Below are 19,792 nucleotides of genomic sequence, written 5' to 3'. Positions count from 1 at the left end.
GTGTCAGAGGCTTTTCAGGAAAGACACAGCTGATAGACGCGGGGCGAGAGAGGACACAGTACTTGGAAGACCTCAGATAGTCTAGTTCCATCTGATAGGGGAGGAAGGGACACTGGAAAGGGCGGAGGGGGTTGAAGTCAAAGGACTCACTTTCGGTGAGTTTGAAAGCACTTGCTCTGATTGAGGGACTAAGGGAGCTTCAGGATAGAATTGTGGAGATAAAATGGTGTATTCATTTAGATGAATAGCCAAACTTCAGGAAATACACATAAAATATACATAAATTCCATCATGTGAATTGAGAGTGAAATTTTAACCAACAAAAAAAATGACAGTTATACATCATGTAATCACATTGTAGAATGTATGCATCATGGAATCACACACCATGCATAAGTATAAAAGAATCATAAATACTTAGCTTTAGTAGTCTTTTCTGCAAAGTTTCAAAACCACTTGTCAAGTGTCTTAACTAAAGCTCACAGTTTATTTTCCCCGAAGAACTTGGTTTTCTGTGAGTTTTTTCATTCTATCTAGTAACCTTAGAAAATATTTCAATGTCTTTTTTTTTTTTTTTTTTTTTTTTTTGCAAAAGAGAAAAAATGAGTTCTCTCCTAAAGGGTTTGTGTCTTTATACTCCATAGGAAATTGAGAAGTGAGAAAACGTTCAAAGCACGTATAGCTAAACATTTCTTGAACTGAAAGAAGTGAAGGTAAGATAACAGTTTTGAATACATACAAACCACTTTTCAGTAGCTGCTCTTCTGCAGAAGGGAATCAAGAGTGGCAACCAGTAATTGAGGTAATTAAAATACTGCAGTATGATGAATTGACAGAATGATGGGCAGATAAATGGACGTTGTGCTAAAGCAAATATACTAAAATGAACTGAAGATTCTAGGTGGGTGTTCACCTTTTCTGTATATTTGGAAGTATTTGTATAAGATGTTGAAAAAGTAGTATCATAGCATCTGCAACTTTGAAATGCTTAAGAAAGTGATGATCTGATGGCTTGATAAGTAAATTATAAAACCACTAAAGTAAAACATTAATGTTATTAGAATCTAGGTGGTGAGTGTATGAATGTTGACTGTAACATTCTTGCAGACTTTTCTGAATTTCAAAAATTTTCAGAAGAAAATGTTGGAGGAAAAGTGTCATAAACAGAACATTGTTTGGCCTTAGCGATCAGAGTTCTAGTCAAGCGGCCTGAGACAGGATGGGGGGAGGAGTCTCACATAACAGTGCTGCTTTGAGAAACTTGACTCATGTCTGCTCTGCAGTTTCCTCTCAAGCAACTGGCAAATGATAGTCATTTGGAAATGCCTCTGATGGTACTAGACTAATAAACTCCAAATTTAGATGTCCTCTTGGTTTTGGGTTAATGTGTTTAGAATTTCTGCACGTATGGACATTTAATTATTTGATGCAACAGGGATGAGATGAGAGGTCAAGGTGCAAATGTTGATTATCAAGACTGCTCAATTTCACACACACTCTCTGTGCCCCATGTTCCAGAGCCTGGATGTTTCCTGACTCAGTCTCCAAGTTAATCAGAGCCTGAGCTCTGATCTACTGATGGGATCTTAGAACCATCTTTATGCAAAGGATAGAATTTCTGACTTTGTAGTACTTATCAAGGAAAACTTGATGGCCTTTAAAAATACTTCTATTTTGTAAATTGCCTAAGTTCTTTAAAAGGGATTTACTGTATTCCTATCTTAAGTAGTAGTTCCATCTAAATATATGTATACCATACATCAGTGTGAAGTTTTTTGAATTATGTTAATTTTTATGTAGAATATATAGTAAGAATATGTAGTAAATGTAAATCATTTTTTACTGCTAAATATATATTTTTATGCATATTGAGATAAATATTTACTACTTAGTATTCAGTAGTACCTTTCCCATTGATGACTTTCTTTTTCTTTTTTTGTCTTATAAAAGTCAGTCATTTTTTGATTTCTTTGTAAGAAATAAACTTAGGGTTCTGGCCTGTTTGAACTTTGGCCTCAAGTGCATTTATGAAGTACAGTCTCTTTTTTTTAACTTATTCTGTTTCATATGCAGGGTGGATAAAAATTACTGAACTTTTTATATTTATGTAAATTTATTTAAAATTGAATTCAAATTTACTACCATATGCCTCAAAGGCTAAACATAATATAGACTATTATAATCATTTATATAAATTGGTTTTAAAAACCAGTTCAATATGTTGAATCAATATGTCATGAATTTCATATCTATATAGTTGTCATCAGTAAATTCCATGGCATGTACTTTTACAGCATACAGATCTTAAATAAAATTGAATAGACTTTTCTAGCCTGCATTATGGAATAACTTCTGTTTTCTTCCAGTTGACTGATTTAGTATTAGACAAGAACCATGCTATGTTTTGTATATCCATCAAATCAATTTTTAGGAAAGTTTTTCTCTCTCAGTAATACTGACTGACTGTCCTTCATTTGCTGATCTTTGTGTGATACAGGATAATGTGGAAATAAATACTTACTTCAGAGGATTGTTCAAAGAGTGCTCTGCTTTTCTTTCTGTGTGTGTTTGCAAGTCTGTGGCTGCAGATCATTATGAAACTTGAGGGAAATGACAAAGCATCTTTAAATGTGTGTTCATCTGTGGATTTAGTTTGTGTGTTTTGTCAGATACTGAGAATATATTCACTTACCTGTTTTTAGAGCAGATATTTGATTTTCTTTTCCACGTATAAAATTTATAGAAACTTTGTTCTTTAAAACATGTATGTATACACTATTTTATTAATTATTGGAGTATAGTTGATTTACAATGTTATGTTAGTTTCAAGTAGACAACATAGTAATTGAATTATAGATTATACTCCATACAAAAGTATTGTAAAATATTGAATATCTCTCCATGCTGTACATTACATCTTTATAACAAATCTGTTTATTTTTTGAAATTAAAAAAGTATCTTCATATTCACATAGTTATGCATCACTAATATACTCTAGGGTTCAAATGTTCTGTAATTCACACGAGTAAAAATTTCAGCACTAGTACAGTATTGACAACTTTTGGAAAGGATATATATAAGGAAATATTGGTAGACAAAAACAGGCAAACTTATTCTTGAGCAGACCCTAGAATAAGAGTGATGAGTTATAAAATAGTAAATATATTTCCTGTTGTCAAAGTGGGCTTCCCGGTGGTAAAGAATCCACCTGCCAATGCAGGAGACACGGGTTCAATCCCTGGGTTGAGAAGATCCGCTGGAGGATGAAATGGCAACCCACTCTAGTATTCTTGCTTGGAAAATCCATGGACAGAGAAGCCTCATGGGCTGTAGTCCTTGGGGTTGCAGAGTCAGACCTGACTTAGAGACTAAGCACGCAGTGTCAAAGTAGAAGAGGAAGCTCTTTTATTCTTAAATGCAGATCTTTTTATGATTAAATTTTAAATCACTTAAATTCTGGTGAAAATTTCAAGTGTAGGAAATTTAATGTAAGCAGGTGTTACATACTTTTCATTGGCCTTGAATGTTAAGCAGTGCATTATATTACTGTTTCTGTGTAATTATAAAAATAAAGTAATTTTAATATAACCTAGAAGTTAACTGCTATTTAATGCTTAACAAAGACATATTTAATGACAGTGTTCTCTTTTCATAACCAACCTGTGTTAATATATTTGACCTGCCATTTTTTATGTTTATGAAGAATTAGAATAACTTATTTTTAAAAAGAGTGATATATATCCTTTTTAGGGATTTGTCATTTTCTCTGTTTGCTCAGTATAAAATGGCAATTTAGTATATTTCTTATATTCTTATAGAATTTATTTTCTTAAACAAGTGCTTATTAAGGTCATTTTTCTGAATCTTTTCTTCATGCATTAAAAATTAGTGAAACATGTAAAAAACAGTTCACCTTTAAGTGGTCATCTTTCTAAATGCTCCCTCGAACATTATTACCGAAGTCTTCTGTATTCTGTGAAGGGAACAGATAGGAAGAAAAGAATTAGTATCCTGTCTTAACTCGTTATTTTGATTCAGTAGGTCAGGGTCTTTAATTAATTTTGTGTTATCCTAGAATTTTATACCTGGATCCTTTTTGTCCTTCTGGCCTTTTTTACTTTTGTGTGGTTTTTGCCTTGTCAAATATAGGTATATTTTGTTTATTTAGACCAATTTCTAATTGTCTTTGAGAAGCATTGAAAGCTGAAGACTCGAAGTAATTTATTTTCAGTGTGTGTATTTACTGCTGTGCTGTATATACATTTTATATTTATGTCAGGAAAGGGTTGCAGAGGGGTGCTTTGGAAGCACCTTTCCAGCTCTGAATAGCTATTGTGTACATATGGTAAGGTACTGCTGCTTAACAATTAGTAACTGCTTTGATGAAACTAAATTACATGTTTAAGTTCCCATCAGGAAGTCGCTTCACATATCTGTATTAATGTATTCAAGGCTCGAGAAGGAAAGTTAATTTTCCAGCTTAAATATTTAATTCAAGCTTAAAATTTAGTCTGTAATTAGAGCTCCCAAATGGCAGGAACATGGAGTATTTGTCCATTTTAATTAGATTGTTGTTTACCTATTAATTATATATCATATCTTGTCATATAGTTTTGATGGTAACAGATGGTGCTAGGAGTTAGTAAGGGTTTGAACAAAATAAGATTCCACATGATTTATTAAGTTGCACTTTATTAGTGAGTGGTCTGCTTTAGTCAGGGTATTCTCCCAAATAAGAACTGTGCAACATTTCACTAATTTTGATAGTTATTCTTTTGTAGAAATGTTGAAGATTAAGTCTGAGACAGTGATGTCTGTTTAGAAACAAAGTGGATTATTTCAGGATTCTTTCTTTTTAAGGAGTATGTATTGTCAGTTCTTTAATTGGTATGAGGTTTGGTGCATTTTGCTAAGATAGCATCAGGGAATCAATTTTATTTATTGGTAAAATTGTCAATGTAGGAAATGTTTGTATATATGATAATGGTTTAAGTTCTGAGAAATAATAGGGTGATGATTCAATTATTTATTTCAAAGATATTCCTTCTCTGCCTATTGAATTTTTAACAGAAGACAAGATTTTTTGTTTACCAAAATATCTAAGAGCAGACTCTGGTGCCTAGTGAAGTTGATTTGCCAGATTTCCATATTCAAAAAGTTAATGTCAACTAAATAGAATGGCCTTCTAAGTCTGCTTATAGAAGATTTTATTAATTTTTGTGTTAGTGATTCAGCTTCCTAAAATGAATTACTTATACAAATGCACATATGCAAACATGTATAGAGAGAGACAAAAAAACCCAGAGTGGAGAGGGACAAGGGGAGAAGGAAGAGAGGGTTAAAATTTTAATTTTTTAATCTTATATAGTCTGTTTGAAATTTATTCTAGTCCTTAATATCATTAACTTAAAAATACATTTGATTGCCATTTCTTCAGGTTCTTAGGCCATAAACCTTGGTCAGTGTTTTACAGCGGAAGTTAAGTGATAGGCCCAGCCCCACTTCTGCCTTCAGTATTCACTCTGGAGGGGCCTCCTGATATGTATCAGATCTTCAACAGGATGGCCTTCTGTTACCCATGTTACCTTCAGAAAGCAGCATTGTTTGGGTTTGTTTTATTTCATTTTTATATCTTGGTTTGTCTCCACTTAAACCCTGTCAATTGTTAGAAATGTCTTTTGGTGTCATAACTAATTCGTCATGATGGGGTGGTGTTTTAATGTCGAGTGTACGATTCCACATGTAACTGTAGACTGTTACAGATCTGTGATACAGGACTCTTTAATTGTATGAAATGGCCATGTAACTGGAATGATCACTGTAATGAGGCTTTAGTGTCATGGGCTTTTCCCCCTAGAATGTTGAGTGCTTAAATACTAATCTCAGATTTTGTGCTATAATGTTACAATATAGGAAAGATGCTGTGTTACATTTATAGTAATTAAAGAGAATATCAAAGGAGAAAATTATTATTTAGAATACATATAGCTGTAGTTTGAAAGTTTGAATTTTAGCATTTCTATTCCTTGTGAAACTGTGGTATTATATATTTTTTAGTAAAATTTATCAGATGTAACATGGGCATACTTCCACACAAAATAGAAAACTAAATTGAAATGTATAAGTGAAATTAAATTAATTGCTAATTAATTTTAAATGAAAGAAAAGACAGTTATCTTTTATAAAGGAATGAGATGATAACTTGATTTCTTTGTTTCTAAAGCATATGAAATATACAAAAGATATATTTTGTTTTATCTGGAGAAATAATGAATGAATGAATAAATAAATGATTGGTGATTTTTAACAGAAATAGAATGTGAAAACAGAAATGGTATTTTATTTTAGCAAAGAGATTTTCTTTTGGGTTTTTTTATTTTCCTCCAACCCTTGGCTACCACTTTATCCCTTGGGAAGACCTTTATTTCAGTCACCAACCATGTACATATATAACTTTTCCAAAGAAAATGGCAATACTGATTATTTTTCTGGCATTACTAAGATTCTTTCTTTCTTTCTTTAAAATAGCAGTATATGAATACTAGCAAAATGTGGCTGTTGGTAAATCAGTCTTATTCCTTGATACTGATTTAAACCTCATTGGATTTTTGGACTCTTTATTTTCTTTTTTTTTTTTCAATCAATAGTAGGGTATCACTATGCAGTGTGATAGATTCAAAGTTAAAACAATGTGTAAGAAGGGTGTTTAAGAGTTAAGAACTCATGAATTAACTGTATGGACGCTAATTTTTTTTTAAAGTACAGAGTTTAAAAAAAAGAGCATTTTCCTGTGCTGAGTGCTTCAGACAGAGATGCAGATTTGATGAGGTGCTTGTCACTGATGGCGGGGCACCCCCAGCGAGCCGAGAAGCCTGGCGAGGAGAGTGGGTGGGTGAAGACTGGAAGTGTGTGAGAAGTGCTCAGGCTTCTCCAACACCGCTTTACGCTGCTCTGCTCTTGCTTTTCTGTTTCTTTTGAACAAGATGACCTTGACTGGAACTCCTACCTAATGTTGCTTCAAGATTCAGTTCAAATTGTCTTTCTTCTGTCAGATACCTTAATTTACTCCCTTCTTGGCACTTTACTTATACTCTTGTCATGTGGAATTAAAATACTTGTTTACATTTCTGTGTTCTTTACTGTCACCTCTTGTGGCTTAAGGGCAGTATCTGAATTATATTTTTGCCTCTAGTGTTTTTAGCACAGTGAGGGGTCATAATAAACTCTGGCTGAAGGAATGAATAAAAGCATTTCATGTCATAGGATGTGGCTGTAATAAGAATTAGAATGCTATGGATCTATGTGGGCCCTTGTGAATTTTTTTTGACTTTTAAATAACTTCTGTTTTTTTTTTGATAAAATGTCTGGGAGGTCCGTTTTATTCATTTTTTCCCACCCCCTCCCCCCCAAAATAAATGATTTTTAGTTTTTGCTGACATGTAAGCACTCCATGTTTTTGGTAAGGATATTGTAGTTAAGCAATATGGGAGTGTGTACAGTTTAAAACTAATAATTCTTTCCCCAGAGATGGCCATTTTTTCTTGTTTGTATGTTCTTCTGGATTACCCTCCTTCCATTTTTAATACCTTTCTGTCTTTCTCCTCTTTTTTTCTTTTAAAAATTTTATCTACCTAAGCCCTTTAAAGGTGCTTTTGAAATATAGGTTCTTCATTGGAATTCTTCTCAGACTGCAGAATGTTCTTTGATAATTGCAGCAGACATTTTCAGTACTTCAGGTTGGACTTTTCTCCATTTTGAAATTTGTTTTGCTCTTCCTTCCGTGACACGGCACATTCCTGATTGTTTCTTGATTGATTACCGTATCTCTTTGAGCTTCTTTTCCTCTGCCTGGTTTTTAAGTGTTTGCATTTCTCAAGATCCAGTGCTTTTCTCCATCACTGCACATTCCTCTTGATGGTATTGTCTGTCCAGGACTTCAGGAAGAAACTCCATGTGACTCTTGAGCTGACAGCTCCAGCTGAGAGGACTGTTGGCCTCCAGGTCCACTTAGCTCACGATGTACGTTCACTGTGTACGTGATATTTCTGTACTTAAGCTTTCATGGTAGTTCTTCAGATTCAGCAGATCCACAATTAAATTTATCCTGTTCTTGCTTCATTTGGTCTTCTAGTTTTCGTAGATTCAGTAAGTAATATCTTTCTTTGCAGTTGTGCAACCAGAAAACTCTTAATTATCATATGTATCCATCAACAGATGCCCCTGGGTCATATTCTGAAGTTTGATATAGTTATGGATCTCTTTTGGAATTAATTTTGATCTGTTAATCTGTTTATTTCTCCTTATACAGACCTTACACTTTTAAATAACTACAGATCTATTGTGGCTTTTCCATCTTGCAAAGCTATTTCCTTCATTGTACACTGCTTAAATAAATCCTAGGAGTGCTCAGGCAATTTAGGGCTTCAGTACGTTTGTTAAGTCCTCCACTTTCTGCCTTCACAGTCCCTTTGGAATATCTATTAGAACTGCATTAGAGGTACCGATTACTTTGAGGAGAATTTATATCTTCCCAGTAACAAGTCTTCTCATCCAGGAACATGCTGTGCATCTTGATTTAGTCAAACAGGTCACACACTTCCTCCATCAGTGTTTTCCACATGCGTGAAAGTTGCTGCTGCTGTTGTACTGGGGTATTTCCTTTCTTTTCTTTGTGGTTCATCTAGTGTTCAGTATAGTCCCTGGCATCTCACTTTAATACTTACTGAATTTCAAGCAGTTTTGGATATATTTTTTAAGTTTGTAGTTTTAAGCATTTTATAAATTAAAAACATTTTTAACTTATGTTTTTGCAGATAAATGACAGTTGTAAATTATAATTTTTTTCTTCCTTTTAAATTTTATACTTCTTGTTTTGTTTATTTGACCTATTGGGGTAGCTAAAATCTCCTTAACAATGTTTAACAAAATAGCCAATATCTTCACTATCTATTAAGAGAAATGTATTTATGTTTTACCATTATATCTGCTATTTGTGTTTCTTTTCCACCCTAACAGATGCTCTATTAAGGAATGGAAGGTGTTGGTTTTTTTTTCCTTAGGTTATTTTTTAATTAGGAATGAGTATTAAATTTTATCAAAGGTTTGCTACATTTAATGAAGTGATATTATGATCTTTTCTTCTTTAGCTTACTTAGAAAATCTATTAACTGATTATATAATATTAAATTGCCCTTGCATTTCTGGAAAGAACCCATCTTGGTCACGATATATTGTGAGTTCATTTATTCTTGTGCTCTCTTTGTCACGTTTTGGTGTTACAAAGTCATGCTAACATAAAATCACTTGGGACATTTCCCTTTCTTACAGGTTATTTATAGTAGGAATTATTAACTACTTTCAGTTCAGTTTAGTCATGTCCTGCTGTTTGCAATACTATGGACTGCAGCATGCCAGGCCTCCCTGTCCATCACCATCTCCCGGACCTTCCTCAAACTCATGTCCATGGAGTCGGTGATGCCATCCAACCATCTCATCCTCTGTCATCCCCTTCTCCTCCCTCCTTCAATCTTTCTCAGCATCAGGATCTTTTCCAGTGAGTCAGTTCTTCACATCAGGTGGCCAAAGTATTGCAGCTTCAGCTTTAGCATCAGTCCTTCCAATGAATACTCAGGACTGATATCCTTTAGAATGGACTGGTTGGATCTCCTTGTAGTCCAAGGGACTCTAAAGAGTCTTCTCCAACACCACAATTCAAAAGCATTAATTCTTTGGCACTCAGCTTTTTTTATGGTCCAACTATCACATCTGTATATGACTACTGGAAAAACCATAGCTTTTACTAGACAAACGTTTGTCTGTAAAGTAATGTATCTGCTTTTTAATATGCTGTCCAGGTTGGTAATAGCTTTTTATCCAAGAAGCAAGCATCTCCTAATTTTATAGTTGCAGTCCCCACCTGCAGTGATTTTGGAGCCTAAGAAAATAAAGTCAGCCACTGTTTCCACTGTTTCCCCATCTATTTGCCATGAAGTGATGGAACCAGATGCCATAAACTTAGTTTTTTTTTTTTTAATTTATTCATTTTTTTAAATTTTATTTTATTTTTAAACTTTACATAACTGTATTAGTTTTGCCAAATATCAAAATGTTCATTTTTTAATTGAAGAATAATTGCTTTAGAGAATGTGGTCTTAGTTTTTTGAATGTTGAGTTTTAAGCCAGTTTTCCCACTCTCCTCTTTCACTTTCATCAAGAGGCTCTTTAGTTCCTCTTTGCTTTCTGCCATAAGGATGGTGTTGTATGCATATCTGAGGTTATTGATATTTCTCCCAGCAATCTTGATTCCAGCTTGTGCTTTAAAGTCCAGCATTTTGCCTGATGTACTCTGCCATATAAGTTAAATAAGAAAGGTGACAATATACAGCCTTGACATACTCCTTTCCCAATTTGGAACCAGTCTGTTGTTCCATGTCCAGTTCTAACTGTTGCTTCTTGACCTGCATACAAATTTCTCAGGAGGTCTGGTATTCCCATCTCTTTCAGAATTTTCCACAGTTTGCTGTGATCCACACAGTCAAAGGCTTGTAGCATAGTCAATGAAGCAGAAGTAGATATTTTACTGGAATTCTCTTGCTTTTTCTATGATCCAGCAGATGTTGGCGATTTGATCTCTGGTTGGTCTGTCTTTTCTAAATACAGCTTGAACATCTGGAAGTTCATAGTTCACTTACTGTTGAAGCCTGGCTTGGAGAATTTTGAGCATTACTTTGATAGTGTGTGCTGCTGCTGCTACTAAGTTGCTTCAGTCATGTCTGACTCTGTGCAACCCCAGAGACGGCAGCCCACCAGGCTCACCGGAGTGGGTTGCCATTTCCTTCTCCAATGCATGAAAGTGAAAAGTGAAAGTGAAGTCGCTCAGTTGTGTCCAACTCTTCGCGACCCCATGGACTGCAGCCCATGAGACTCCTCCGTCCATGGAATTTTCTAGGCAAGAGTACTGGAGTGGGTGCCATTTCCTTCTCCAGATAGTGTGTGAGATGAGTGCAATTGTGTGGTAGCTTGAACATTCTTTGGCATCGCCTTTCTTTGCGATTGGAATGAAAACTGACCCTTTCCATTCCTGTGACCACTGCTGGGTTTTCCAAATCCACTGGCATATTGAATGCAACACTTTAACAGCATCATCTTTTAGGATTTGAAAGAACTTGAAGGGTTCTTAAAATTTACCCATAGTGCCTTTGGTTGGGAATGAGGGATGTTGTGATATTAAAGGAAAATCCTTTACTACATTTCTAATTATCTTCTAAAATTTTGAGTTGTCTTCAGTTTCTTTATAGCACAGTTCAGAGTGTGGATTTAGAAAACTCTCCATTTCATCATTGTTCTTTTTAATTTTGTTTGGATCTTCACATTTTGGGGCACAAAGTTGTAGGTAGTACTCCTTTTAACCCCTGTAATTTAAAAAAGTCCTATTTGGATATGTTATTATGTCCTCTTTGCTCTTTCTAAGAAAAAAGTTAAGGATTTTTTTTTTTTTTGCTTTAATTAATTTGTTCTTAACCTTTCCATTGTAAAATGGAATCCTGCTGAAGAAAACTATAGAAAGAAATGTATATATAAGCGAGTTATTATAGGAGAAACATGGTTGTAGTGATCACCCAGGTCAAGAAGGGGATCTTTGCCAACTCCTGCAGAAGCCCTTCCGTGTGTTTTAAGCATCCTTTTCTCTCCCAAATTAGCCACTTTTCTGACTTTCAGAATAATAAGTTATTTAATTTTCACCTACATATTCCTCTCCAGGCACAACAGTTTGGTGTTGCCTATTTTTTTAAAAAACTGTCTTTGCCTTTAAGTCTTTCTTAGCCTGTAGTTCCTCCAGTACTTTCTTTTCTGTACAAATGATCTTCTGAAGAATCTGGGCTCTTTGACCCATAGAGTTCTCATGGTCCAAGTAAACATTCTGTTCTGTATTTTCTTCAGGTTGGCAGATACCACCAGAGCTTGACTGGATTTAGGCTTAATTTCTTAGGCAAGATTGTAGGTGTGATTGGGTTCTTTCATCAGGAGGCGGGTAACACCTCTCTGTTGCTTTAACTTTGGCAGCACTGATGTGGAAAGCCTAATGTGTTCACTCATTATTTCGTTTGTTATGTAATGTTTTCTGTATGTAACCCATTGAGAAGTGAATTTTATTTCAATTTCTGGTAATCTAACAAGTATTTTTTGACATTAGAAAATTCTAGATTTGTTTCGTGGTCAGGATATGCGGGCTCTACATTTCTGCAATGTATTAAGATTACCTTTGTCTCTCCTTCCTGGGTTTCAGCAGACAAGCATTTCATTTTCAGGCTTCCCTTGTGGCTCAGCTGGTAAAGAATCCGCCAGCAATGTGGGAGACCTGGGTTTGATGCCTGGGTTGGGAAGATCCCCTGGGAAGGGAAAGGCTACCCACTCCAGTATTCTGGCCTGGAGAATCCCACAGACTGTATAATCCATGGAGTTGCAAAGAGTCAGACATGACTGAGCGACTTTCATTCCTTCCTTATGGGAATTTCCAAATGTTCCGCTGGCATTTGTAAACAACCTTTATTTTTATTTTGCTAGTGATTTCAGTATTTTATATTGAAATATTAAATCAGATTATTTAGTGTATTCTTCAAATGGTCTAGGAAAGGTTCTAGTTTCTTTTTCAACAATGTGATTAAGAGACAGTGTGATTCTGCATGCGACTGAGAACAGGGTTGACATAGGTCTGGCTCATGGCCATGTCTTGTATGCCATCCATTTTTGTACAGCACACAAACCAAGAAAGGTTTTTATATTTTTAATGAAAAAAAAAAAAGATAAGTATATTTTGTGGCACATGAACATTTATTTGAAATTTAGTTTTCAGTGTGTGTAAATAGAGCTTTACTGAAGTATAGCCATGCTCATTATTTATAGCAAAATTGAGTAAGTTAGGAAAGAGACTGGTCCACAACACGTAAAATTACACCTTTGTGGCCCTTTGCAGAGTCAGTTTGCTAACCCATAGCAGGGAAATGCACCCTTTCTTCTTATGCTCCTCATTTACCTTTGGTCTGGTGTTCATAACCAATAATTTATTATAGGACTATGTAAAAAATCCCCAAATATAACTACATGAATTCAACCTTGCAATCTCAAAAACGACAGAATGATCTCTGTTCGTTTACAAGGCAAACCATTCAATATCACAGTAATCCAAGTCTATGCCCCAACCAGTAATGCTGAAGAAGCTGAAGTTGAACAGTTCTATGAAGACCTACTAGACCTTTTAAATGCCCCCAAAAGATGTCCTTTTCATTATAGGGGACTGGAATGCAAAAGTAGGAAGTCAAGAAACACCTGGAGGAACAGGCAAATTTGGCCTTGGAATACAGAATGATGGCAAATACCCTCTTCCAACAACACAAGAGAAGACTCTATACATGGACATCACCAGATGGTCAACACCGAAATCAGATTGATTATATTCTTTGCAGCCAAAGATGGAGAAGCTCTATACAGTCAGCAAAAACAAGACCAGGAGCTGACTGTGGCCCAGACCATGACCTCCTTATTGCCAAATTCAGACTTAAATTGAAGAAAGTAGGGAAAACCACTAGACCATTCAGGTATGACCTAAATCAAATCCCTTATGATTATACAGTGGAAGTGAGAAATAGATATAAGGGCCTAGATCTGATAGATAGAGTGCCTGATGTACTATGGAATGAGGTTCATGACATTGTACAGGAGACAGGGATCAAGACCATCCCCATGGAAAAGAAATGCAAAAAAGCAAAATGGCTGTCTGGGGAGGCCTTACAAATAGCTGTGAAAAGAAGAGAAGCGAAAAGCAAAGGAGAAAAGGAAAGATATAAACATCTGAATGCAGAGTTCCAAAGAATAGCAAGAAGAGATAAGAAAGCCTTCTTCAGTGATCAGTGCAAAGAAATAGAGGAAAACAATAGAATGGGAAAGACTAGGGATCTCTTCAAGAAAATCAGGGATACCAAAGGGACATTTCATGCGAAGATGAGCTCGATAAAGGACAGAAATGGTATGGAACTAACAGAAGCAGAAGATATTAAGAAGACATGGCAAGAATACACAGAAGAACTGTACAAAAAAGATCTTCACGTCCCATATAATCACGATGGTGTGATCACTGACCTAGAACCAGACACCCTGGAATATGAAGTCAAGTGGGCCTTAGAAAGCATCACTACGAACAAAGCTAGTGGAGGTGATAGAATTCCAGTTGAGCTATTCCAAATCCTGAAAGATGATGCTGTGAAAGTGCTGCACTCAATATGCCAGCAAATTTGGAAAACTCAGCAGTGGCCACAGGACTGGAAAAGGTCAGTTTACATTCCAATCCCAAAGAAAGGCAATGCCAAAGAATGCTCAAACTACTGCACAATTGCACTCACCTCACACGCTAGTGAAGTAATGCTCAAAATTCTCCAAGCAGGCTTCAGCAATATGTGAACTGTGAACTTCCTGATGTTCAAGCTGGTTTTAGAAAAGGCAGAGGAACCAGAGATCAAATTGCCAACATCCGCTGGATCATGCAAAAAGCAAGAGAGTTCCAGAAAAGCATCTATTTCTCCTTTATTGACTATGCCAAAGCCTTTGACTGTGTGGATCACAATAAACTGTGGAAAATTCTGAAAGAGATGGGAATACCAGACCACCTGATCTGCCTCTTGAGAAATTTGTATGCAGGTCAGGAAGCAACAGTTAGAACTGGACATGGAACAACAGACTGGTTCCAAATAGGAAAAGGAGTACATCAAGGCTGTATATTGTCACCCTGTTTATTTAACCTATATGCAGAGTACATCATGAGAAACGCTGGACTGGAAGAAACACAAGCTGGAATCAAGATTGCTGGGAGAAATATCAATAACCTCAGATATGCAGATGACACCACCCTTATGGCAGAAAGTGAAGAGGAACTAAAAAAACCTCTTGATGAAAGTGGAAGTGGAGAGTGAAAACGTTGGCTTAAAGCTCAGCATTCAGAAAACTAAGATCATGGCATCTGGTCCCATCACTTCATGGGAAATAGATGGGGAAACAGTGGAAACAGTGTCAGATTTTATTTTTGGGGGCTCCAAAATCACTGCAGATGGTGACTGCAGCCATGAAATTAAAAGACGTTTACTCCTTGGAAGGAAAGTTATGACCAACCTAGATAGCATATTGAAAAGCAGAGACATTACTTTGCCAACAAAGGTTCGTCTAGTCAAGGCTATGGTTTTTCCTGTGGTCATGTATGGATGTGAGAGTTGGACTGTGAAGAAGGCTGAGCGCCGAAGAATTGATGCTTTTGAACCGTGGTGTTGGAGAAGACTCTTGAGAGTCCCTTGTAGTGCAAGGAGATCCAACCAGTCCATTCTGAAGGAGATCAGCCCTGGGATTTCTGTGGAAGGAATGATGATAAAGCTGGAACCCCAGTACTTTGGCCACCTCATGTGAAGAGTTGACTCAATGGAAAAGACTCTGATGCTGGGAGGGAATGGGGGCAGGAGGAGAAGGGGACGACAGAGGATGAGATGGCTGGATGGCATGACCAACTCAATGAACACAAATTTGAGTGTACTCCGGGAGTTGGTGATGGACAGGGAGGCCTTGCATGCTTCGATTCATGGGGTCACAAAGAGTCGGACATGACTGAGCGACTGATCTGATCTAATCTGATCTGTGACCACTAATTTTTGACCACCTTGAAGTCGATTCCCCTTGCAGTATATTTTCGTCTTCTGTGTATAACCGTTGAAAGCTTTAAAAGGAGAAGCCCATTTGATATTGATGGTGTGCTATTAATGTTGCTTTTTCTCAATTTCATTCAGATAGTCTTAGCTATTATTAATATTAAATTGTAATGTAGTTGATAATTTTATATTGTGCAATCTGTTAAGTTTGTGTTTTCTGTAGAGTTTCTTATTTTCCATGAAATCAAACTGCAATTTAAATAAATTGATTGTTAAAATCATTCTGAGAGCAAATCCTCTGAGGTTTTAGGAACATAATTTTAATTTTATTAAAGATTCACTGTTAATAGTTGACTTTCCTTATGGATGAAGTCATGTTCATTGATTTAAGGTATTTTAAAACAGAATTTTGGCAAACTAAGGTTTCTTGAAAAAAAGTCTAATCTTGTAATAATTTTTTATAGGTAGAAGAATTTGGCTGTGTTAAAACAAGACAGCAGGCCCAAAATGGAGTCATTTATGCTAAGCCCCATGTAACCAAACTGAGACAACTTATATACAGTTTTGGCTCTCCCAGAAGTGAAATCTTAAACTAGTCCATCAAGATTTACCTACTAAACACTAGACCCTTGCTATCCCCTAAAGAAGAATGTGTGTGTGTACTCAGTTATGCCCAGCTTTTTTGCGACCCAATGGACTGTAGCATGCCAGGCCTCTCTGACCATGGGATATTCCATGCAAGAATACTGGAATGGGTTCCCATTTCCTTCTTCAAGGGTTGCAGGTATCTTCCAGGGGTTGAACCCGCATCTCTTCCATCTCCGGCATTGGCAGGCAGATTCTTACCACTACTGGCACCACCTGGGAAGTGCCAAGTTGGGATGATCTTGCCATAACCAGTCTTCTTATTTGCCTGATAAACCTCCTTCCTTGTTCCTGCTTTCTTCTGCCTATAAAAATCTCTCATTTTTGTACACTTCCTTGGCATTACTTTCTGTCTGCTAAATGGGATGTTGCCCAACTCATATTTGTTGAATAAAACCAGTAAGATCTTTAAAATTTACTCAGTTGAATTTTGCTTTTTAATAGCTGTTATAACCATGTAAATGGGTTACTCTAATTCACAAGAGAGAAGAATTTGTATCATGAGAATTTGTAACATTTTTGTAACATTTGCTGGGTAATCAGGAAGCCAGGACTGACCTTTCCTTAAGGGTTTAGGATCACTGTGTTTTATTTTGGTATATGGCTGTGTCTTTCTCTATATCTATATCCTGTTTTACTTAAATTTCTAATATTTATGCCTGACAAATTATTTTATGTAAAATATTACCTTCTAATGTTTTTAACTTTCTATGGCAGTTAGTTATGCTCAGATACCAAAAAAGAAAAGAGCAGAAGGTGACTACCAGTGAAAAGTGCAGTGAAAAGTAAGCAAAATATGTTTCTTTTCACGCTTGCTAGTATCAGTGCACCTTGTTACACTTTATATAAAAGTTCTACTTTATATATATACATATGAACATACAGTTATTGACACACAAACTTCTAATTCTACTGATAATTGCATGTTACTGGGAATGTTAATTCATTTAAGCCATTGTGTGTCAAAGCAGCCCTGAGAGATAAGTAGCCATCACTCTGTTCTTTTCCCTAAACCACTGGTTTTACATTTATCTTGTTTTAAAAGTTGTTCATGGAAAATTTGTTCATTTTTCTTGTGATTAATTCTTGATTTTACGCTCACTTTTTCTAGTTTTGTCACTAGTGGATACTTAGCATCAGTACTTGTTGTTTTACTAGTAATTTAAGCACCTATCAACATATAATATGCTTTTCATTCATGTTAAGCAATTAAACTTTTATTTGCTTTAACTTTTCCTAAGTATGTGTTTACCCATGTCTTATATGTTCCTTCTGCTTGTTTATGGTTTTTCTATTCTTACTTTTCATACTTATGAAAAAAATAGAAATGGTCAGTGAGTATAACTCACTTTTGTATGTAAATTATTGGTCTAAGGTCAGTTAATAATGGTCATTTCTTGCTCTTAGGGCTTCCCCTGTGGCTCAGCTGGTAAAGAGTCTGCCTGCAATGCGGGAGACCTGGGTTAGATCCCTGGGTTGGGAAGATCCCCTGGAGAAGGGAAAGGCTACCCACTCCAGTATTCTTGCTGTTAAGGAATTTTATAATCTGTAACAGTCATTTTTGAAAAGTTTTTCTAAGTAGTTATTTAATAAAAATAATTATAAAATTTGAAAAGGAGTCGCCCTTTTGATAAAGTAGCTCTGTTTTAAGATTCTCCTGTAAAAACATCAGTTGTGATCCGTTGCATCCTTATCAGCGTTTGGGGCAGGAGAGAAAGGCAGGCAGGAAGGTGTGTCCTGGTCAGCTTGCGCTCACGGGTGTTGTCATGTGGAGTGTGAGGTGGCGTGGAGGCAGGCTCAAAGGACCTGAGTGGGGTGGGTGCTGACCAGACACGAAGAGAAGATGGTAATGAAAAGGAAGTTTACACCATTCCTTCTTTTGGTAGGTAAAAAGCTTAAATATCAATAATTTTATATAGTTCAACTTATACATTCATTATCAACCTGTGTTAGTAAGGAAAAACATCACTGCTAAATATTTAAAATGAAGACAAATGCCGAATAGCTGTAGTATTTATAAGGAGAAGGGTCAGTGACCCTAGAATGGAAAGATTGTATGGAGGAAGTGGATGTGTTTCGAATATCCACCTTGTTATACATACTTTTGGATCTAGCTTGGCTCCCATTTGTGTAAAGCTTTTACTTGGCACCCAGACAGCAGAAAACTTCTCTGTGCTGGGGGAGGGCAAAGAGCCTGTGTATTCATTTGTCATCAGGCTTTGTGAATTTTCTAGAACATGTTCCTGAATATCACACGTTCTTGTTCTTCTTGTCCAGAATGTGTTCAAACTAAGCTCCCTGGATAAAAGTTCCTGGGACTTTTTTTTTTTTTTTTAAAACCTTCTCCCTGTCCTTCAGGACAAGCACCAGCTCTGGTCAATGAGCATTTCCTCACCGATTGCCTTAGTTATGGGTTTCCTGTGGAGCTCTGAGTGAAGCTTCCTAAATTACTCCTCTGTGAGCTGACATAAACCATGGTTTTTGTTTTTGTTTTTGTTTTTTTTGAAGATGTTTTTGGATGAGTTCCTTTTAAAAGAATGGATTAGTGAAATGGTAAACAATGGGCTTTGGTAAAGGACTTTTTGTATTGACCTGTTTATAATAACTGTGGGTTGTTATTTAAATCTTAGGTTACTTCGTGTAGTCTTTTCTCACCAGATATACTTACACTCCTGTAGAGTGGGGGTTTTATTTGAAGTGTCTTTACTTTAAGAGACATGTGAGGTGAAAGTTGTCTATAAAAATAGCATGTGCCTTACAAACAGAAGATACTGCACTCACCATAGTAGGCTGAGCGATAGGATTCAAAGTAAGGAAAGAGTAGTTGTTCATGGTTGTATCAGCTGGTCTCCTGTTGTTGAACATTTGGGTGGTTTCCAGTATTTTGCTTTAATTAAAAATATTGTAATGATGGAGGTGGGAGGGATGTTCACGTGAGAGGGGACATGGGTAAACCTGTGGCTGATCCATGTTGGTATTTGGTAAAAACCAACACAATACTGTAAAGCAGTTATCCTTCAATTAAAATAAATAAATTAAAAAAATATTCTAATGAATAAGCTTGTACAGATCCTAAATTCCTTACCTGAAATCCGTAAGAAGACTAGCTGTTTAGAAATTTACATTTTTTTTGGATTTCACAATTGTTAATGTGATGTATGTTCCAAAATTACAGAGCATTTCTACAAAGCACTGGTAAACAAGTTACTGTTTCTGATGGAAAATGTGTGATTACCACAGTGTTGGCTAAATAAAGCCTGTAAATAGCTTCATATTAACTCCGGTTAATTTTATTGCTGGATGACGTTATATAAAAATTAGGAATTTGCTTTTGATTTTTGGAGCTTGTGGGCATGTGCATGTATGTATGTGTTCTAATGTATTTGTGGGAGCGATCTCCAATGTGGATTTTCTGGGTGAAGAGAAAGTGCATTTCTGGTTTCGTTCAGCATTGCCACGCTGC

At 36.0% G+C, this 19,792-nt stretch overlaps 1 protein-coding gene across 8 annotated transcripts in view; it reads left to right on the top strand.

Annotated features, from left to right (window-relative positions):
- Positions 1-19,792, top strand: part of TBC1D5 (TBC1 domain family member 5) — a 586,162-nt gene that overhangs the window by 167,636 nt on the left and 398,734 nt on the right. For 3 of the 8 annotated variants that reach the window (XM_025287148.3, XM_025286666.3, XM_045164754.1), the window contains one exon: positions 645-713. The exons of the other annotated variants lie outside the window; for them this stretch is intronic. The gene's annotated coding sequence lies outside the window, so the exon portion shown is untranslated. The remainder of the gene's footprint in view (positions 1-644; positions 714-19,792) is intronic. 8 annotated transcript variants of the gene reach the window in all.

The sequence above is a fragment of the Bubalus bubalis genome, chromosome 1 (assembly GCF_019923935.1).
Source record: "Bubalus bubalis isolate 160015118507 breed Murrah chromosome 1, NDDB_SH_1, whole genome shotgun sequence".
NCBI lineage: Eukaryota > Metazoa > Chordata > Mammalia > Artiodactyla > Bovidae > Bubalus > Bubalus bubalis.
Note: the sequence above shows the minus strand (reverse complement) of the source record. Positions and strands in the feature narration are given on the sequence as shown.